This window comes from Euphorbia lathyris, chromosome 9 (assembly GCF_963576675.1).
Source record: "Euphorbia lathyris chromosome 9, ddEupLath1.1, whole genome shotgun sequence".
Lineage (NCBI taxonomy): Eukaryota > Viridiplantae > Streptophyta > Magnoliopsida > Malpighiales > Euphorbiaceae > Euphorbia > Euphorbia lathyris.
In genome coordinates, this window is record NC_088918.1 from 39,716,440 (window position 1) to 39,739,190 (window position 22,751).

At 39.8% G+C, this 22,751-nt stretch overlaps 1 non-coding gene across 1 annotated transcript; it reads right to left on the reverse strand.

Annotated features, from left to right (window-relative positions):
* Positions 1–226: 226 nt before the first annotated feature.
* On the reverse strand, positions 227–333 carry LOC136207710 (small nucleolar RNA R71). Its single transcript, XR_010676839.1, has one exon. It is a non-coding gene; the product is annotated as a small nucleolar RNA R71 (small nucleolar RNA).
* Between the last annotated feature and the right edge of the window lie 22,418 nt (positions 334–22,751).

Sequence of the window (22,751 nt, forward strand, 5' to 3'; positions counted from 1 at the left end):
ACCTAACGAAAATCCTAACACCCATTTAACAAATTTCCTTGAAATTTGTGATACTTTTAAAATTCCAGATGTGACTGCAGAAGCAATCAAACTTCACCTCTTTCCTTTCACTTTGAAGGATAGAGCCAAAGAATGGTTAACTTCTATGCCAGCCGCAACTTTTGCCACTTGGGAATAATTAGCCCAAGCGTTTTTATCTAAATATTTTCCTTTAGCAAAAACCGCAAGAGTCATAAAAGAGTTAACATCTTTTTCTCAAAATGACAATGAGACTCTTTATGAAACTTGGGAACGTTTTAAAGAACTTCAACGTTTATGCCCACACCACCAATTACCCGCTGAACTTTTAATGCAAACATTTTACAATGGACTAAATCCTACAACTAGGGGTTCATTAGATGCTATGTCGGGAGGGCTATTTATGAAGAAAACATCAGCCCAAGCGAGAGAACTTTTGGAGGAAATGGCAATCAACAGCAGTATGTGGCCCGCGGAACGTGGACATATGCCGGTGGCAAAACCATCATCCTCAACCACACCATCAGTTAAAGGTATAGTTGAACTTGATCCAGTCGCAATGCTACAAGCCCAATTTTCTGCTTTATCGCACAAAATTGACAAGTTTATGGCACCACGCGATACCAATGGTAATCCAATCCAAACGGATGTGGACTACGAAAATATGAGTGAGATCGAACAGGTAAATTTTGTCCAAGGGCAAAACCAAACTAATAATCCTTATTCTAATACCTATAATGCTGGATGGAGGAATCATCCTAACTTTAACTGGAAAGATAACAGTAACAATAATACAAGTGCTAATCAAAATCGTACCACTAATTATCAAAATCAGTCAAGAGATACGATTAGCACTTTATCTTCTAAAATCGACAAGTTTATAGATGCTATCAGTGGAAAAATAAGTAATCACGACAATGGTTTTAAACGAATCGAAAATAAATTCGATCAGCTTATTAAGAACCACTCATCTAGCATCCATAATTTGGAGGTTCAAATTGGTCAACTTGCTAAATCAATTCCATCCCAAAAAGAGGGAAGTCTTCCCAGCCATACGGAAGAAAATCCGAAAGAGCAGGTGAAGGCTATTACTCTTCGTTCAGGGAAAAATTATCAAGGGCCTGAAATGCCCAAAGATGCAACATTACCAGGAACTGATTTACCAAAGTCCAAAGAAGATATCTTAAACACAAATAGTTCACCATTTGACGCTGGTACCAAAACTTTTGTACCCAAGCCACCTTTTCCGCACAAAGTCCGAAATAAGGACTATGATAAACAACTTCTAACGTTTTTGGATAAACTTAAAAATTTGCACATCAATTTGACATTTATGGATGCAATCACACAAATTCCTAACTACGGTAAGTTTTTAAAGGATTTGATTTCAAAGAAAATCAGTTGGGAAGGAATTTCATCCATTTCGTTAACTGAAGACTGTAGTTCAATAGTATCAAGTAATTTGCCCACTAAACTCAAGGATCCCGGATGTTTTACTATTCCGTGTAAGTTGGGAGATATTGAATTCCCAAGTTGTCTTTGTGATTTAGGAGCAAGTATAAACTTAATGCCATTGTCTATTTTTAACAAGTTAGGTTTAGCAGAAGATATTAAACGTACCAATATGGTTTTGCAATTAGCGGATCAAACCACTAAAAGGCCGTATGGTATAATTGAAGATGTTTTAGTCAAAGTCGATAAATTTATTTTTCCTACCGATTTTGTTATATTAGACTTTGCATATGATGTAAACTGCCCTTTAATTTTTGGTAGACCATTTATGAACACGGGTCGCGCTCTAGTAGATGTGTCGGAAGGGAAGGTAGTTTTAAGGATAGGAGAAGATAAGGTCGAGTTTAACATGAACAAAGCGATGAAATACCCTATGGAGGAATTCGCTTGTATGAAACTTGATTTAGTCGAGGAATGTGTCAATGATGTAATTCAAAGTGAAGAAATAATTGAACCTATAATAGGTGAGGAATTAGATGATAAGGACCCAGAGCCTTTGATTAGAGAAGATGGACCAGTTCCGCCTTCAATTGTAACACCCCCTAAATTAGAACTTAAAGAGTTACCCAGTCATTTGAGGTACGCTTTCTTAGGCGAAGGCGATTCTCTACCTATAATTATTTCTAACAAATTAACAAACGATCAAGAAGAAAAATTGAAAGAAGTTGTTAGAAATAGGATAGGAAGTATGGGATGGAAAATTTCAGACTTAAAAGGAATTAATCCTAGTATAGTAATGCACAGAATTCACTTAGAAGAGGACAAGCCACCTAAAGCGGATAGGCAGAGACGCTTAAATCCGAACATGAAAGAAGTAGTCAAAAATGAGATTACTAAACTTTTAGACAATGGAATCATTTATCCGATCTCGGATAGTGAGTGGGTTAGTCCAATCCATTGTGTACCTAAAAAGGGAGGCATAACTGTTGTAAGAAATGATGAAGGTGAAATGATACCTACACGAACCACCACCGGTTGGAGGGTTTGTATAGACTATAGGAAAGATCATTTTCCTCTACCTTTCATTGATCAAATGATCGAAAGGATAGCCGGGCATGCATTTTATTGTTTCCTAGATGGTTATTCCGGATTCTTTCAAATTTACATTTACCCGGATGACCAAGATAAAACAACCTTCACGTGTCCTTGCGGAACATTTGCATATAGGAGAATGCCTTTTGGTCTATGTAATGCACCATCAACATTTCAACGATGTATGACAGCAATATTTAATGACTTCATTGAAGACATAATGGAAGTTTTCATGGATGATTTTTCAGTTTATGGAGATTCTTTTGATGCATGTTTACAGAACTTAGATAAAGTATTGTCTAGATGTGAGGAAACAAATTTAGTATTAAATTGGGAAAAATGTCATTTCATGGTAGACGAAGGAATTGTTTTAGGTCATAAGATATCTGAAAAAGGTTTAGAGGTGGACAGAGCAAAGACTTCAGTTATAATAAAATTACCCCCACCAACCACTGTTAAGGGAGTGAGATCATTTTTGGGTCATGCAAGTTTTTACAGACGGTTTATAAAGAACTTTTCTGTAATCTCCAAACCACTTACTAATTTGCTTATGAAGGATTCAACTTTTGATTTTAATAAGGATTGTTTACAAGCTTTCAATACCTTGAAAACGGCTTTAGTCAGTACACCTATAATATCGAAACCCGATTGGAATCTACCTTTCGAAATTATGTGTGATGCGAGTGACTTAGCTGTAGGATGTGTATTAGGACAAAGGAAGGATAAGAAACTTCATGTTATATATTATGCGAGTCACACTTTGTCCGGTGCACAGCTAAATTACACCACAACTGAAAAAGAAATGTTAGCAGTAGTTTTTGCATGTGATAAATTCCGATCTTATTTGTTAGGATCTAAAGTCATCATTTATACTGATCATGCAGCTTTACGATATTTATTTGCAAAGAAAGATGCGAAACCACGTCTTATTAGATGGGTTTTACTTTTGCAAGAATTTGACATTGAGATTAAAGACAAAAAGGGAGTTGAAAACCTGGTCGCCGATCATCTATCAAGACTTGAGGATGAAAAAGGTCCCATCGGTGAAACATCAGGCATTCGAGATGATTTCTTCGATGAACATCTCATGCAAGTACAAAGTGTCATAGCTCCATGGTATGCGGATATAGCCAATTACTTAGCCGCACATGTTGTGCCAGATGGATTGACTTCTCAGCAAAAGAAGAAATTCTTTTCAGAAGTTAAGAAATATTTTTGGGAAGATCCATTCTTGTTCAAAACATGCGGCGATGGAATACTTAGGAGATGTGTTAGTGAGTTTGAACATGACTCTATAATGTTAGAATGTCATGCTAGCGCTTACGGAGGTCATAATAGCGTAAGCAAAACAGCAGCTAGAATACTTGAATGAGGATTCTTTTGGCCTACTCTGTTTAAAGATGTCCGTTCATTTATTATCCGCTGTGATAAATGTCAAAGAACAGGGACTATAGGAAGGAAAGATGAGATGCCTCTTACAAACATATTGGAAGTTGAAATTTTCGACGTATGGGGAATTGATTTCATGGGTCCTTTTCCTCCTTCTTTTGGCAAAAATTACATATTAGTAGTCGTAGATTATGTTTCAAAGTGGGTTGAAGCAATTGCAACCCCGACAAATGATTCTAAAGTAGTTGTTAAGTTTTTAAATTCAATATTCTGTCGATTTGGAGTTCCTAGAGTTATGGTAAGCGACGGTGGTACTCATTTCGTAAATAGAGCTTTTGAGTCACTTATGAGAAAATACAGAGTACACCACCGTATCTCTACACCGTACCATCCTCAAACGAATGGTCAAGCAGAAATTTCAAATAGAGAACTCAAATGGATACTTGAGAAAACAGTTTCGTCTTCTAGAAGAGACTGGGCACATAAACTTAACGATGCATTATGGGCATACCGTACTGCATTTAAAACACCTATCGGAATGACACCTTATAGATTAGTCTATGGTAAAGCTTGTCATTTGCCGGTTGAATTAGAACATAAAGCATATTGGGCTATAAAAACCCTTAATTATGATTTGCAAAGCGCAGGAAAAAGCATTTGTTTGACTTAAACGAGTTGGATGAATTACGCTATTTGTCCTACGAAAATGCAAGAATTTATAAGGAAAAAATTAAAAAGTGGCATGATGCAAAAATCAAAATAAAAAATTTAATGTTGGGGATAAGGTCTTACTTTTTAATTCAAGATTAAAATTATTTCCAGGTAAGCTAAAATCTAGATGGGATGGACCATTTTTGGTTGTTAATACATTTGATTACGGAACATTGGAGCTAGAAAAGTCTAATGACGAACGATTTAAGGTCAATGGTAATCGTTGCAAGATTTACTTCGACGGAGCTCCAATTCAAGCAATTGAATCCGTGGATAAATTTTATGAAAATTAATTTCTTTAGTTTTCATGTTTTTAATTTATAGTTTTTTTATTTTATATTCATCATTATTATTCTTTTTTCTTTTTAATTTATTTTTATTTTTAATTTTTGTTTACTTTAATTTTTATTTATTTTTATATATTTATTTTTGTGTACAAATGAGTTTTGTTAACATTAAAATTTTAATTTAGTCATGTTTTGAAAATGATTTTGATAACATCGAGATATTATCATGAGGACCAAAAGAGATATCTGCCTTTAAGTATGCCACGTAGCAAAGGAAGTCAGCTGGCGGATCTCCCTGGACTAGCTCTAGGAGATCCGCTGGCGGATCTCTAAGGCGAATCTCTCCATTCACCTTGGTAACGGCTGGCCGCCGGCTCGGCCATAAAGGATCATTAAATGGATCATTAACTGTCTTACCCGCCAGGTTAAGAGTAACTTGTAACCGCCATTAAATGAGCATTAATGGGGACTTTCTAGTTACCTAGAGGTTACGAACTTCTCAACTATATATAGCCTACCATTCTAGGCTATCAAGGTACTCAGACTTTTCTATATTCTCTAAGCTTTGTCAATACAGTTTATTCTTCATATTCTCTACTGACTTTAGCATCGGAGTTTCCCCCGTCGAACCCAACGACGCCTCCCACAGGGACGAGCTCCGATCAGAAGTTTCTCCCTTGTTATCAATTGGTGCGGTGAAGGTGGAATCCTTGATCAAATAAAGGGTTTTTCATTCACACTGAAACATCATGACCGATGGAGGACAAAATCCCTCCTCTGGGATTGAATCACCGATAATTACACCATCTAGTGTTGATCGCACTAACACAACTGCTCCTATAACAAATATCGATGGAAACATGCCCACTACTTCTTTCATCGATATGTGTGCTCGGGATATCGAGGCACGATATGGGCTTGAAATTGGGAACCGCCTTCGGGCGTTCATGACTCTTCCTCCTCGTTGGAGTACGGTATCTACGTCAGCTGTCTCATCTTTGCCTCCATTAAACTTTGGTCTGGGACCAGGTGCCCATAGCTCTTCATTCCTTCAAGCTCACAACATTGATTCCATGATAACTACTACGACATCGGGTGGCGGACGACCGGTTATCAGGGAGTTATTTCCTGGCGAGGGAAGTCGAAGGAATGATACGGTCCCTCCTGGCGGATCGGAGATTCCAAGGTTTAATCTTGATGGACCAAATGTACCTAGGCGCCCGCGGACAAATTCGTCTCTTTGCGGATTTAAGGAACCCATTCATAAAAAGCATAAAAAGGATAAAAATAAGCAAGCAGGATCCCCACGCCGTGGCAGATCACCTCCATCTACTGGTCGTAGAAGAAGTAAAAGGCCAGAAAAAACATCTCATATAGGTGGACCACCGCCACATCCATCTTCAGGAACTGTTGGACGCACCTCGTCTGGAGGCCAGCAAGGAGGAAATGGTCCAACTCCCCCAGGCAGAGGAAGTGGTGGAGGAAGAGGACGTGGTAATGCAGGAAGACATTCGCCATCAGATCCATCGTCTGATTCAAGTTCTTCTTCTTCTTCTTCTTCTCCAAGTAGATCGCCACGAAGGGGTCGCCCCAGGGCGGATCCGGAGAATTTTGATGATAGAGTGAGGGCCCTAGTACTCCAAATGAACGAAGAAAATGCTAGGCACAATCCATTTGCCAATAGGGATTCGCCTTTTACAGCCTGGATCGAGGCAGAGGAAACCGACAGGGCTTTCAAGATTCCTAATCTTGCAATATACACAGGCAAAGACAATCCGGAAGCTCATGTTCGAAAGTATCGAATCTTGGCCAGGCTCAATCGAGCCACCGAACCCGTGCTGTGCAAAATGTTTGTCACCACGCTGGGAGGTCCAGCTTATTTGTGGTTTCAATCTCTACCTCCAGGATCAATAAACAGCTTTGATCAATTAAGCAGGGAATTTTGTGCTAAATTTGCTGGTTGTATTCCTGCAGTGGTGAAATCTGGAAAGCTTTTTGAATTAAAGCAGAAGGCGAATGAACCCCTCCGAGACTATGTGGACACTTTCAACCAATTGTGTATACAAATCGTTGATGTAGATATCTCCGTAGCTGTGGAGTGTTTTGTGAGAAACACTACTTGTAAAAGTTTGCAAGAGGATCTCATTCGTAAAAAGCCCACAAGCATGGCAGAGTTAATGGAGCGTTGTAAAGACTTTATAGAAGTGGATGACATTCGCCGAGGTTCGCCATCATCACCAAAAAAGGACAGAGGCGAATCTCATCCTCGGGACCGGGACAAGGACAAACGTCAGGATTCTTCTTCTCGGAACAAACGAAGGGATTCTCGGAATAAATCAACGTTTGTCACCTCCTTCACACCTCTCAATGCCTCTAAAAGTGAAGTTCTTATGTGGATTGAGAACAGCCAGCACAAGCGGAGCATTTCATACCCCGAGCCAAAAGGGGGGAGTACACTAATAAAGGTAAAAATCCTAAAAATTATTGTAAGTATCACAGGAAAAATGGCCATGATACGGATGCTTGCTGGGAGTTAGCTCGAGAAATTGAACGACTCATTGAAAGAGGTAAATTGGATCGGTTCATCCAAGCTGAAGGAAAAGAAGAGGATAGATCCAAGGAGGACCCAAAGAAGAAAGGAAAGGGTACCATCAATGTCATAGCAGGAGGACCTGGTTATCAGCCAGCATCGAAAAAGGCGAAGACGACCGCCCTTGATAGGACATCATTAAATCGCCCTTTCTCAGACGCAGGTCCTGAGATTCCACCCCATGCGGATGCACTGGTCGTCACCATGATGGTCGAAGGTTGGGAAATGAAGAGGGTAATGATTGATACGGGAAGTTCATGTAATGTCATTACCCGAGGAGCATTCGCCAGACTCCGGATTGATCCCGTCCAGGTGGAGCCGACGGTGGTTGACATTTTGGGAGTGACAGGTCATACCATTCAGACGAAAGGCCAAGTTACTTTGGATTGTGAGCTTGTTGATAATGATCAAGTTTGGAGAGGAGATTTGGAGTTCTCGATCTTGGATGGGCAATTAGCTTATAACATTATCCTCGGACGACCTTTTATCTCCGAAGTTGCAGCTCTTATCTCTATTCGCCATTTGACACTTTACATTCCCACAGTCAAGGGAGGTGTGATGGTCAAAGGTTGTCAAAAGGTGGCCCAAGAAACATATTCGGCATCCTTAATGATTCGCCCTCAATCTAAGGAAGAAGATGAAGAGGAGCGTGTCACAATGGCCTTAGGCGAAACCAAAATGTACTTTATGGCAGAGGAGAAGCAGGTACGAATAGCTAAGGGGCTACGGGGCAAGATCAGAGATGCAATCACCAAAGTACTTTGTGAAGCTGAAGATGTCTTTGCATGGAAGGACGAAGTTCTCCCAGGAATTAGCCCAGATGTGATCACCCATAAGCTCAACATCGATAAAGATGCAGTTCCTGTGGCTCAGAAGCGGAGAAACCATGGTCCGGAAAGGCAAAAGGTGATAGAGGAAGAGATCGCCAAGCTCCAGAAGGCGGATGCCATTGAGGAGGTACTCTACACACAGTGGTTGGCGAACGTCGTGCTAGTCAAGAAACCTGGCGGATCTTACCGCATGTGCATTGACTTTACAGATCTCAATAAAGCTTGCCCCAAGGATAATTATCCTTTGCCATGCATAGACATGCTTGTAGATGGAACTGCCGGTCACGCAATGTATTCCTTTACTGACGTGAAGTCAAGCTATCATCAAATCCCCATGGAGCCCTCAGATAGAATTAAGACCTCGTTCGTGACGCATCAAGCTACTTATTGTTTTAAAGTCATGCCCTTCGGGCTTAAGAACGCAGGTGCTACCTATCAGAGGATGATGAACAAGATATTTGCGGACAATAAGAGCGGTAATTATTCTGTCTATGTAGACGATATGATCATTAAAAGCACAACTGTAGAAAGGCATGCAGAAGATATAAAGGAGGTATTGGGCGTACTTCGGCACCACAACATCAAGTTGAATCCAGAGAAATGCACTTTCGGGGCAACATATGGGAAGTTTTTCATGATCAGCGAAAAAGGAGTTAGCCCAAATCCTGACAAGGTCAAAGCAGTCCTAAAAATGCAAGCGCCCCAGAATATCAGAGAAGTACAACGCCTCAACGGACGTATCATAGCCTTGGGCAGGTTTATCTCTTGCTCAGCTCGTAGATGTCAGCCTTTTTTCGAAGTCATTAAGAAACAAAAAGCATTCGAGTGGAATGAGGATTGTCAAAATGCCTTTGAAGGAATCAAGCGGTTCCTCACAGAGCCACCCATGATGAGCCGACCTTTGAAAGGGGAGGATCTTTATATGTACGTATCGGTCACGGATAAAGCCGTATGCACAGTCATGATACGAGAAGAAGAGGGCCAACAATTCCCAATTTATTACGTGAGTAAAGTTTTGAAAGACGCTGAAACCAGATATTCAAAGCTGGATAAAATGGCACTGGCTGTTGTAACCACGACAGTTCGCCTTAGGCCATATTTTCAGGCGCATACTGTAATAGTTCGAACCAATATACCAATGAGAAAGGTATTGCAGAAGCCGGACACTTCAGGAAGGTTGATGGAATGGGCGATTCGCCTGGGCGAATTTGATGTAAGATATGAAAGCAGATCATCTTTGAAAAGTCAGGTCCTGGCGGACTTCGTGAATGAATTCACTGACGAAGGGATATCTCATCCCAAGCCTCCGTTAGAAGAATGGTCGATGTACACTGATGGAGCTTCCTCGGCGGATGGAGCAGGTGTGGGAGTTGTGATCAAAGGTCCCCACTACATAAGATTGCGATACGTAGCAAAATTAAATTTCCATGCCACTAATAATGCTGCTGAGTACGAAGCTCTGATACTGGGATTACATCTACTTCAAGAAATCACCCCAGAGCGGATCGTGATATATAGCGATTCAAAACTAATGGTCAACCAAGTAATCAAGAATTACGAGGTGAAAGACGAGGTTCTGGCCAAATATGTAGCAGAAGCCAAAAAGTTGCTAGATCACCTTGAAGTTAAAGAAACTAAGTGGGAATTGATTCACATACCAAGGGAATCCAATACAGAGGCTGATCAATTGGCCAAAATGGCTTCCTGTGAGGAAAAATGGGCGGACCCGGATTGTCCCTTTGAAGTAAAAATGGCTCCAGCGTTTGCCTCTGAAGAAGTGTCCCTACTCACAACGGTGGAGGGTGATTGGAGATCGGTCATCCGCCAATATCTGCTGAATGGATCATTACCTGAAGATAAAGAAGAGGCACAGAGGATAGTTAGGAGATCAGCCTATTTCTCCTTGATCAATGATGGTCTTTACAGAAAATCCTTTAGTCATCCTTGGCTGAAATGCATTCTACCAGAAGAAGGGCAGCAGATCCTCAAGGAGCTACACGAGGGATCCTATGGGTCACATGAAGCTTCCGCCACGATCTTGAAGAAATCCAGGTTAGCAGGTTTCTACTGGCCCACAGCTGAATTAGATGCCCAGAGTTTGGTAGAATCTTGTCACAATTGTCAGATTCACGCAAATGAGTCACATACTATCAAACATATCCAAAAGCCAATCATTGAGGGACGTCCATTCGCCCTCTGGGGAATAGACATCGTTGGCCCATTTCCCCCAACTCGCCGGCAAAAGAGGTACGTAATAGTGGCAGTAGACCATTTCACCAAATGGGTAGAAGCCGAGGCTGTTTCCTCTATTACAGCAGAACAGATGGTGGAGTTTGTCAAGGACAACATCGTGGGAAGATATGGCATTCCACATACCATCATCACTGACAACGGAACACAGTTTAACTGTGGCAAATTCAAGGCTTTCTGTGAGGGGTTGGGCATCCTGAACAGATTCGCCTCCGTTTATTATCCTCAGTCCAATGGAATGACCGAAGTTACCAATCGGACAATTGTTAAGGGGATAAAGAAGAGGTTGGGCGAGCATGACAAGAAGTGGGCGGATCAGCTTACAAGTGTTTTATGGGCTTATCGTACCACCCCAAGAACAGCTACCGGGGAAACACCATTCGCCCTTTCCCATGGAGTGGAGGCCGTGATCCCAGTTGAGATACAAGTCCCCAGTGATCGGGTAGCCTTTTATTGTGAAGAGGACAACAACAAACGACTAAGGGAGCGTTTGGATCAGGTTGAGGATCGCAGGAACCAATCCTATGTACGCATGGCAGCATACAAACAGCGGATCGCGGCTTACCATGATAAAAATGCCAAGCTTGTAGATCTAAAGATAGGAGATCTTGTGCTTCGCAAAACTGACAAAGTCCAATCTCGAGAGGGCAAGGGTAAGTTAGGGCTCAACTGGACAGGTCCATACCAGATAGTAGACAAGGTTGGACCGGCCACATTCAAAATACAAGATATGGAGGGCAATACACTGCCACGCACGTGGAATCTCCAAAACCTCCGCAAATACTTTGTTAAAAAATGAAGTATGTTCATGGTCTTGAGCACTCTTTTTCCTTTAACAAGCTTTTTCCCATGTGGTTTTTCTTGTTAAAGGTTTTAACGAGGCTCATTTATAAAGACCTATTTGCTGTAATAAGGTGTTTCTCCCATTAATAAACGTTGTTGGTTTTATCATCTATGTTCTTTTTATAGTTTACTGCTGCAATATCAATATTCCAGTCTTAAAAAGAAGGGGGGCATCCAACGCTCTCCACATTCAATGTAGATCCGCCACTTGGCGGATCCTGATCACCGATTGAGTTAAAACGATCCTTGGATGCAAGGTCTTTACACTCTCTTATCCCTCCCAGAGAGGGATTCACAAGTCCTACGGGCGGATCATTTCACCTCAAAGATAGGTAGCAAATTGAACCCCTGGGCAGCTTTACTTCCTCCAAGAAGGAATAAAACAGCTTCAAACCTTCACAAAGGTTCATACCATGGAGTATGGCTGGCCACCTACTCCAAACATAAATCCTAAACATGCTTATGTTCAAAGTACTTCTTTACGTAAATGTAAGAGTAAAATAAATAGATAACAGCGTAAAGGATTAACCAGATTGTACTTAGAAGATTTTTTACAAAAAGATCTTTAAACAAAAACTAAATAATAATAGGGGCATCCTCTTTTTTGCTTCCTTCGCCTATGATGCTTGCTTGAGGATCCTTCTTCTCCACAGTCACAGATCCGCCACCAGGAGATACCTCCTTATCCTTCGAAGAAGTAGGACCCGGTGGAAGGACAGAATCAAGAATAGGCTCTGTACCTACCTTGGGCGGCATCTCTTCAGAATTGTCCGCCACAACTGTGGTAGAAGGTTTGGTCTCCCGCGGGGGTCCTTTCATCCATTTCCGTACATAATTGCGAAGGTATTCCCTGACATCGGGCATTTTGTTGAACCTCGCCACGTCTTCTGGTTCGGGGACGGCGAGCAGAGGATCTGTGAAGTCAACTTCGGGATGGGCCAGGGAGAAGTACGCCATAAGCATCTCGCCATAGTAAAATGCCTATACACCCGCCGTGTATTCAGCTTCTCCGAGAGCATCCTCATGGCTTTTGGCATCAGAAGCCATCGTTGCCTTTAAATTTTTAATCTCTTCATCCCGAAGAACTAAAGCCGCTGTGGCGGAAGCAAGATCCGCGTTTGCAGAGGCAATGGCGGAATTGGCATTCGCTATCTCTTTTTCTAACCTTTCAATGGTTGCCCTGTCTGCCACGTTCTGAAGGAGTCCATTTTCCAAAGTACGCAGACGGGCATACAGCTATAAAAGACAAAATGATTTAGTCCAAGGGCGAAAAAGAGGTGAAGGAATTATCATTATCTACATTCTTTTTAAACTCACCGAAAGAAGCTCCGATTTCCCCTTCTGGACATGAGTTGGCCCAGGGATTTGGTTATAGTTCCTTTGTACCTCTCCCACCTGACCCAAGGCCTCATCCAGATCATTCAGAAGGGATTCATTCTCAAAAGAACCTTGGGCCCCCAATTTGGCGGACCAGTATCCTCCAATATCGGGCTTCGCCATCTGCACAAATAGAGAAGAGCCATACATCACTTTAGAATCGGATAAGCAACAGAGGAAATCAAAAGATGGATTACCTGAACAATCTTCTCAACAGGTTTGGCGGATCGTATCGCGTCCGCCATAATCTTGGTACTACCCATAGTGTTGGGCCGCCTCTTCATCAGTGGCGGATCAACAGCTATCTCAGTAGGACGTTTGCCCGTATCGGCTTGAGGATTAGCCGCTTGACTTTTCTTGCGTGCTTCATCTTCCAAAAGCTTCCTGCGCGTCTCTGCAAGAGCGTGATTGGCCTTAGATACACCCCTGCCAAAGAAGACATCAAGATAATCAAGACTTTTGAAGTAACGGAAAGGTACCTTGATCAAACTGAGTAATTTTCGAATAAATAAATTGATCCCCTTCTCGGTGAATCAATGGAATGTCACTCATCATGAAGGCTAAGGCATCTGCATAAGTCCATGCATCTGCCTTGATCTGCTTCATGAGATCTACCACCACTTCATCACTGCTTGTTAAGATCCGCATGTCACCCGCCATATATAGCGGACGAGAATTCCAAACTGAAGGGAAACCTAACGGTTCATCCTCCTTTATCTTCACATAGAAGAAACTCTCATCCCAGCTATGAACGTTGGACATTTTGTCGTAAAAGGGCGAATAGACACCAAATTTGGCAAATGTAAGATAGGATTCTGACTTCCTCTTGGAAGGTTTATGAAAGGCCCTAAAAATATGACCCGTATAAACAACGCCTAAATTTGAAGCGAGATAGCAGTCTAGGGCCATGTCGAGCCAGCCATTAGGATGTAGCTAACTAACGGCAATATCAAAGTATGAGAGGATATCCGCCATCATCTTGGGAAGAGGAAGGCGAAACCCTCTCTCTACATGACTACAGAATACAGTAAATAAGCCGTTAGGCGGATTGGAGGGGCGTTGATAAGAAGCAGCAAGTTGGGTTTCGTAATTTTTGATCCACGGAAAGCGATCCGCCAGATTCGCCAAATCCGCGGCATTCATACGGGATGGAGTGGACTCCGCTCGAGGATTCTTTTTCTTAGCAGGGAGGGAAGAAGTGGCCATGGAACCCAAAAACCGGTTACGAGCACCGGCCGGAACGGCACCGGAAACAGAAAAAAAGAAAGAGGGATTTCTGGTTGAACGAGTCTGGTAATGGTTACGCGCCGAGTTATTGAACTCAGCTAAACCGGAATTAATCGCACCTACAGAAGATTGGGAGTCCTCCGACGATGAAGTGGTCCAACTAAAATCTACTTCAATCTTAGGAGGAGATGACGAGTTAAAAAGTTCAGAAGTCGACCCAGAAGACGAGGATGAACTTCTAAACATTCAAGATAAAAGGAAAGGGCACTTACATGGAAACGTAGAAGTTTGAAGAAGAGCTCTGGAAAACTTCTAGGAAAAGCTTTGAAGACGGAGAGAGATGAAGAAACGAAGAAGAAAGAGAAATTAGAAGGAGAAAAAGGTTTCTTTTGAACTTGCCTAGGACAGTGTGCCACCACACGTGTCAACCATCAAATGGCGTTGAACAGAGCGCACATTAATGATGGAGCATATGACGGCGCACGGAAGTCTAAAAGCCCTAAAGGACTTTAAAGGCATTTTAGGGGGGGCTTCTGATAACATCGAGATATTATCATGAGGACCAAAAGAGATATCTGCCTTTAAGTATGCCACGTAGCAAAGGAAGTCAGCTGGCGGATCTCCCTGGACTAGCTCTAGCAGATCCGCTGGCGGATCTCTAAGGCGAATCTCTCCATTCACCTTGGTAACGGCTGGCCGCCGGCTCGGCCATAAAGGATCATTAAATGGATCATTAACTGTCTTACCCGCCAGGTTAAGAGTAACTTGTAACCGCTATTAAATGAGCATTAATGGGGACTTTCTAGTTACCTAGAGGTTACGAACTTCTCAACTATATATAGCCTACCATTCTAGGCTATCAAGGTACTCAGACTTTTCTATATTCTCTAAGCTTTGTCAATACAGTTTATTCTTCATATTCTCTACTGACTTTGGCATCGGAGTTTCCCCCGTCGAACCCAACGACGCCCCCCACAGGGACGAGCTCCGATCAGAAGTTTCTCGCTTGTTATCAGATTTCATTAAGTATTAAGTGTTATTGAGAAATTAAATATGCAGAAATCTCAGTTTAGATTTTTCATATTCCAGGATTTGGAAATCTCAGGTGAGATTCCGAAAATCTCAGTTGAGATTTTCTGTCTTTTTACAATTGAAATAACTGTAAAGGATTACAGTCTTCCTTCTTTAAAATTTCTGTCAGTTGAATCAAAGAGGTATCACTTTGACACCTTTTTCTTTCTAACAGACACAACCTTTCACTTATAGGATTTATATATTCCTATAGGATCAGACTTCTTCCATTTTATTTCATCTTTCTGAATTTCTTTCTCAAATTCTCAAAATCCTAGAGACTTCATTTTCTTTTCTCTCACAGACATGACTAAGTCTTTGAAAAATGTTCAAAGAATAACTTCTTCTCAAAAAGGGAAAGTAGATATCTCCGATCGATATGGTGCATGGTTTCCCATTTATAACCATGACGAGAGGAAACGCTTTATGCAATTCAGATATGCTCAATTCTTTGGCATGATGTATCTGGACGAGTTTCTGAACGAGGAACTCGGGATAAGCGAAGACATTGATCGCTATCTGACTAATTTGGGTTGGACCAAATTTGTTTCTATGAAATTTCCTATAATTGGAAATTGGGTTCTGGAATTTTTCTCCACCGTTAGGTTCATCAACAAGAGACGTGTTCGTCTCAGTTTTCATTGTGAGGGGGAGGTATTCACTTTTGGATATCCAGAACTACATGATTAGTTTGGTTTTCCACCCCGAGACACAACTCAACACCATCCTGGAAGGGATATGACTTCTAGAGACATATGGAGGATGCTAACAGGATTTTGGCGATTCAATCCACGTCTTTCCTTCAACAAATCCATTAATTCTAATTCCATGCTGTATCTGCACAAATTCCTCTGTCATAGCCTTTTTGGTCGAGTCAGTAGCAATGTTGTGAAAGATACTGATCTTTATGTGTTGGGCGACATTTTCCAAGGCAACTCAGTGAACTCCTCAAAGATTCTAATGGAGGGGTTAGTTGCTGCTTCCCGTTCGAAGAAACGGAAGATTGGATTCGCCAACATCATTTGTGGAATCATATTGGGAGCCAAGGGAACCATTTCTGTTCCTTGGACTGATACAGAACCATTCCCTATTTTAGACTACGAGTTCTTAGAGAATGAGGAACTTGTCAAACGAGTTTTCCGTTCTGGTCCAACATTCCTTTCTGCACCAGAGAGGCAAGTCTTCGTTCAAACGAAGATTAACAGAGCCAATGCACGTCGTCTGTCATCTACTTAGGGATATATTTTATGCGTTTCTGTCTGTTGTTTTTAATATATATATGATTGTTTGATTGTAATTTATGTTTTTTTAATGTTTTTATGTAAATATATATCATGGTATTGATTATAATAAATAAAAGTGCATTAATTTATTAGTTTATTTCTTTCATTTAAGGAACAACCTTTGGTTTTCCTTTAATTTAATATTTCAGTTTTGTTTATCTCAGTTTCAGGGATTAATATTCACATTAATGTCACTTACTTCACAGAGGAATTGGTTTTGAAGTGTTAAAATCATCAAAAACAGTCCCAATTTTACCCAGATTTTTCAAATTCTCAGTTGAGATTACGAATTCTCAGTTGAGACAGCAGAGGAAAAATTTTTCAGCAAAATTTTGCCCCTCTCCCTACTTGCTGTCGCGACTGAGATTTTGAAAATCTCAGTCGCGACTTGCGGCTTACAGGGACGGGATTGGGCGAAATTTCACTCTCTTTTCCTATTCCTACTCTATTTACTACTCTATTTACCTATCCTAATCAATACCTATACTTACACCTATTTAAATCACCTATTTTTACACCAATCCATCATCTTTTCTCTTCCCAATACCAAGATTCACTCATCTTCCCCATAAATATTTACCCTATTCATCTTCTTCTTCCCCAATTCACCACCATTATCTTTTCTTCTAACTTTCATCCTTTCATATTTTCTTCATTCCATTCACCAAATTTCACCAACAAATCACTATGCCTAGACAAAAGACCGTTGCAAACAAAGCCAAGGCCACCGAAGTCACTAGATTACGGGTTCAATATGGAGCACCGTTCGATATTACGTCGGAAGCCGAAGGACGCAAATATCGCCGATTTTCTAATGTCCAAATCGATTTTGTCGACATACTTTTTCTTGACACCGACACGGTAAACACACTTTCTTTTACCGAGCGTATTGATGAATTTCTTACCGTTCTTGGTTGGAAACGATTTGCTAGTATGCGTTTTCCTAGTCTTAAATCGCATATTATTGAGTTTTTGGTTACTCTAACCTATGACAAGAAGAAAGGAGTTATCTCTTTTCGTAGTGATGGAGTTCGTTATGATGTTGGGTATGCGGCCATGAACCGTTGGTTTGGTTTTCCTACTCGGAATTTTTATTCAAAACCAAAGCCTTTTGATTCACACACGGTTTGGCAATCTTTAACCGGTTTTAGATGTTTTTAGTCCAAAGAATACATCTAGTAAGCTAATTAAGGATGATTGTATATTCTTCTTTCACAAGTTTTTATCATTCTCCTTATTTGGTCGGGTTGAAAGTTCAAAAGTGCAAGTTCGTGATTTGGTTGTGTTAGATGCTATTTTTAAGGGTTTGACAATTGATAGTATTGAGATGATATTTACTAATTTAGTTCGAGCTTCTAAGTCCCGCAATAAGCAAGTGCCTATGGGTAATTTAATTATCGGCATTGTTTTGGGCGCTCGAGGTGAATTAGCGGATTATCAAAATATGCCTAATGTTGGTTTACCTTTCTTGGATCTCACGGCACTTCAAAGGGCCAATTTATTGAAGAAAATGGGACCCCCCGCCTTTATCTCTTATGCGGATCGCACAAGACGTGTTTTTGCTACCATGAGTAGTGAAGCCTCGGGTTCTCAAGGTTTAGGTGCCCAAGACGATGATGAGGAAGATGAAGAGGAATTTGATGAAGAGGACGAGGAGGAGGATAATGTTGATGTTAATGCCACCGAGCGAGCAAATGTGGAACCAAATGTTGAAGAACAAGTTGGTTGGCAACGTGTTTTGACACAAATGAACGAGCATAACCGTAACATGAATTTGCGGTTAGATGAAGTCGTTGCCAACAATGCCGAAATGAGTTCAAGGATCACTACATTGAGTCGTGAGCACAAATCTACTCGTCACCGGTTGCTCTCTTTCTTCCGACGCCAAGGAGTTGAGACTACGCCTTCTCCACCACCTTCGCCTTGATAGGTTTTATCCTTTCTATCTTTAACTCATTTTCGTTCTTTTTATTCTGTCTTGTTCACTTTGGTACAATATTTTTAATTATGTTTGATACAATTTTCATTATTATTATTATGTTTGAATGTTATCGTACTATATTTTTCATTTCTAATTCGTATGGTTTATTTCGTAGTATTTTTCGTGTTTTATCGCTTTTTGCACCAATGAGGACATGGTCCAAATTAAGTGTGGGAGGAGGTATTCATATTCATTTTATTTTTTAAGTACGAATGAATGAAACGAACAAGAATGAATGCTATTTATTTTGCATATTGTTATTCAATTTTAAGTAAAGTATAATATGCAACATTTTTCAAAAAACAAATGCAACATTTTTATATAAAGTGCAACACTTTTCAAAAATAATAGCAATTTTTCATAAACATATAATTTTTTGTTAAAGTATATATTTCATATGTTTCAAACACTTTAACTTTCAAAATAATGTTAAGCATATTTTAAGGTTATCATTATTGATAGAAATAATATTTCTATACGGGCTATATTTTTATAAATATTTTTACAAATCTCCGATACGATTTTATCAAAAACGTCTCGAGTAAATGTATATAAGTAAAATTTCTTTAGTTTCAAATCTCTATTTTATATCATGAATTCATGATAAATATAAATCTTATTTTCAATTTTCAATTAGGTTTATAGGCATAAATCGAACTAACAACTTTAGCTTTTTAGCTCGATATTATTTTTCGTCTTACATTAAAAACCAATTGAAGTTTTTAAGGAAACTTTAGCCATAATACATGTTGAATTTCAAGTCAATATAGGATGAATGTGCTATTTTTCTTTTCCCAATTTATAATTTTCATTTTATAACTCGTGTTAATTTAATCAAGTAGTCGTATTCTTAACTTTTGGCCACGATTGAGACCAACCTTATCACAATCGAGGTATGAAAGGGAAGAACATTAAGTACCGTTTACTTTTGGCCACGATTGCGACCACCCTTATCACGGTCGAGGTATGAAAGGAACGTTCAAAATTAAAGCAAAATTAAACGTGTTTAAAGTTTTAAGTAACGATTGAGTCCACCCATGGCATGGTCGGTACCTCTTAAACGAACACGAAAGAAAATACAATGCGTATAAAGTTACGATCGAGACCACCCTTATCTTGGGCGTAACTAAAGCAAATATATTAAACATAAGTCCTTAATAAGTCTATATTTGTAATAGTTTAGGTTTGGGAAAGGAAATTTTGTGCTTAGAAATGCCTTGAGACGAAAGATTCGGAAACATGCGTGCTTACACCGTCCCGAATACTTCAATATAAAAATTGAAATACAAGACGAGTAATATATCTCTTTTACACAAGCTAGTTTGATGCTTTGCGTATAAATATACCATGAAAAGTTTATCTTTCGGTTTAACTAATTTAAAAAGGAATATATGGATATATGTTCTATTTATAAAGAGTTTGATTAAAGAATAAATTCAGTGAAATTTTGCTCGGGACTAGCAAAAGCTTAAGTGTGGGAGTTTGTTAAGCCCAAAATATACCTAAAATATCATATATAAATACGTTAAATTTACATTAAAATCATGTTAATTATATTCATTTGGAATACTTTTACGTCTTTATTTACTTCTTTGATGCAAGGTAATTAATTATTTGGTTAAATCCAAATAGGAGCGAAAACGGAGCAAAAACGGAGCTAAAATGGAGGAAAAACCTAAAAAACGTACCAGGAATGCATATCAGTCAGAAGAATGCTCAAGGAGGACGAAAAGCAGTCGAGAGACAGGGAAACATCTCTCTGTCGCGACTGAGATTTTGAGAATCTCAGTCGCGACTTACGGAGGTCAACTCGGGAGAAAAACGAAGTCTTCAAACTCGTCCCTATACCCCCTGTCGCGACTGAGATTTTCAGAATCTCAGTCGCGACAGTGAACCCTTCTGCACACAAAACACATGTTTAAATCGGAAAAACGCGTCTGTTCGTTCGGATAAAGGCAACCCTTCACCAGCGGACACGACCCGTCATTTACAACCCTTCAACAACTATAAATAAGTGATCCATTTCAGAAATCAAGGTTGGAAAAAGTTGGAAAAAGTTGAAAAAAGTTAGAGAAATTAGAGAAGAAAGTTGTTATGTTGAGTTTCTGATTCAGAAAATGATCAGAAAGTTTAGATTTCATTTCTGTATAAACAATCATTCTGTACACGAATTGTTATTAGATTAGTTATAAACAGTATTAGTTTAGATTTCATTCTGGTAGTAGACGAGATCAGTCTCTATTCCGAAGATCCAGCGAGAAGAATTGACGGCTGAAGCGCATGAGGTTTGACGAACCTACGGAGTTTGAGAGAAAGATTGACGACCCGGATCTCAAAGTTTTCGTTACAATGCTATCCAAGTTTCTGCTTCTCTGTTAACTTGTAAAAATTCACATTTCATTAATGATATACTTATTTATTCAATAAATTCTTACTGATGTTATTTTGATATTGTTCTGACAAAATGATTTTCAAAATGATAAATTGGTGTTTTTATTAAAACGTTCTATTTCCATCTTATTCATATAAGAACTTTGTTGAACACTTAACAGATTTAGTTTTTATGGATGACATGATCGCTGATCGCGGCTTATCAGACATAAAATACTAGTTTGATTAAGGTAGGAATCACCTCAACATCAGGGGGATTTCTATGGTTCGAAGCCATTTAATTGAATAAATTGCTATATTGTTACATGTCCATAATCTTACAAAGTTAAAGTTGTTTTCTTTGCTTTATGAAAATAAGTTCTATTTTATTCCAATTGCGGAAATATCTGTCTTGTAATCAAAACCACAAAGACGGAACTGTTCTCTAAACTCAATATAATCCTTATATCTAATCCTAATTTACCCAAACCAATACAATTAATTAAACGATTTTCTTTTATTAAACCTAAAGACGTGACTAAACCGAATTAAATAAAGTTTTAGTTAAAAAGCGTTCCCTGTGGGTTCGATATCTTTTATTACTACAAGCGTATACCGTGCACTTGCGGAAATCGCTCAACACATAGCATACATAATCGAACCGATCGCGCTGGCGTACGGGACTACAACCATACGTCGTTTGTCATCATCAGTTTTAGGACATTGATGATTGTTTAACTTTACTCCATGTAGCATGGGTAAGTTACCTCGTTTCGATTCAAGCATGCTAAACCGATTTAGCACCTTTTCAATGTATGTAGCCTGTGAAAGACCAAGCAGTCTTCTCGATCTATCTCTATAGATCTTTATAGCAAGTATATAAGCTGCTTCACCAAGGTCTTTCATTGAGAAGTTACCGGATAACCATACTTTTACCGACTGTAATAGAGCAATGTCATTTCCCATTAACAGTATATCGTCCACATATAGTATGAGAAATGCTATAGAGCTCCCACTTGCTTTCTTGTAAATGCAAGCTTCTTCGCAATTTTGTTCGAAACCAAATTGTTTTATGGTTTCGTCAAAACGCTTATTCCAGCTTCTAGATGCTTGCTTGAGTCCATAAATGGATCTCTAAAGTTTGCAAACTTTATTTGCATCCTTCGATATGAAACCTTCAGGCTGCATCATATATACATCCTCAAGCAGGTTTCTGTTCAGGAAAGCTGTTTTCACATCCATTTGCCAAATCTCATAATCAAAATGAGCGGCAATTGCAAGCATGATTCTGATTGATTTGGATATAGCCACAGGAGAGAAAGTTTCGTCATAATCAATTCCTTGCTTCTGACGATATCCTTTCGCTACTAACCTAGCTTTGTAGGTGCTAACCTTTCCATCCATGTCTGTCTTCTTTTTGAAGATCCACCTGCACCCAATGGGAATTATCCCTTCGGGTGGATCAACCAAAGTCCACACTTGGTTAGTATACATGGAATCCATTTCAGAATCCATGGCCTCAAGCCATGCTTTAGAATCTGGACTAGTAAGAGCCTCTTCGTAGTTTTCGGGTGCGTCGTCTAACACGGGAACCTCATTATCATCTCCCACTAGAAAACCATATCTAACTGGGAGTTCACGAACTCTTCGTGATCTACGAATAGCTGCCACTGGAGTCTCATCTAATGGGACTACTTTGGGTACCTCAACCGCTTCTGTTGTTTCAGTCGGTGTTTCTTCTTCTTGAACTTCGTCGAGTTCAATCATGCTTCCCTTTTGTGTTTCTTCGAGAAACTCTTTCTCTAAAAAGGTTGCGTGCTTGGATACTATTACTTTCTGATCATCTGGATGATAGAAGTAATACCCTACGGTTTCCCTGGGATATCCAATGAAGAAACATTTATCAGATTTAGAATCTAGTTTATCGGACGCAATGCGTTTGACATACGCTGAACAACCCCATACTCTCATAAACGAGAA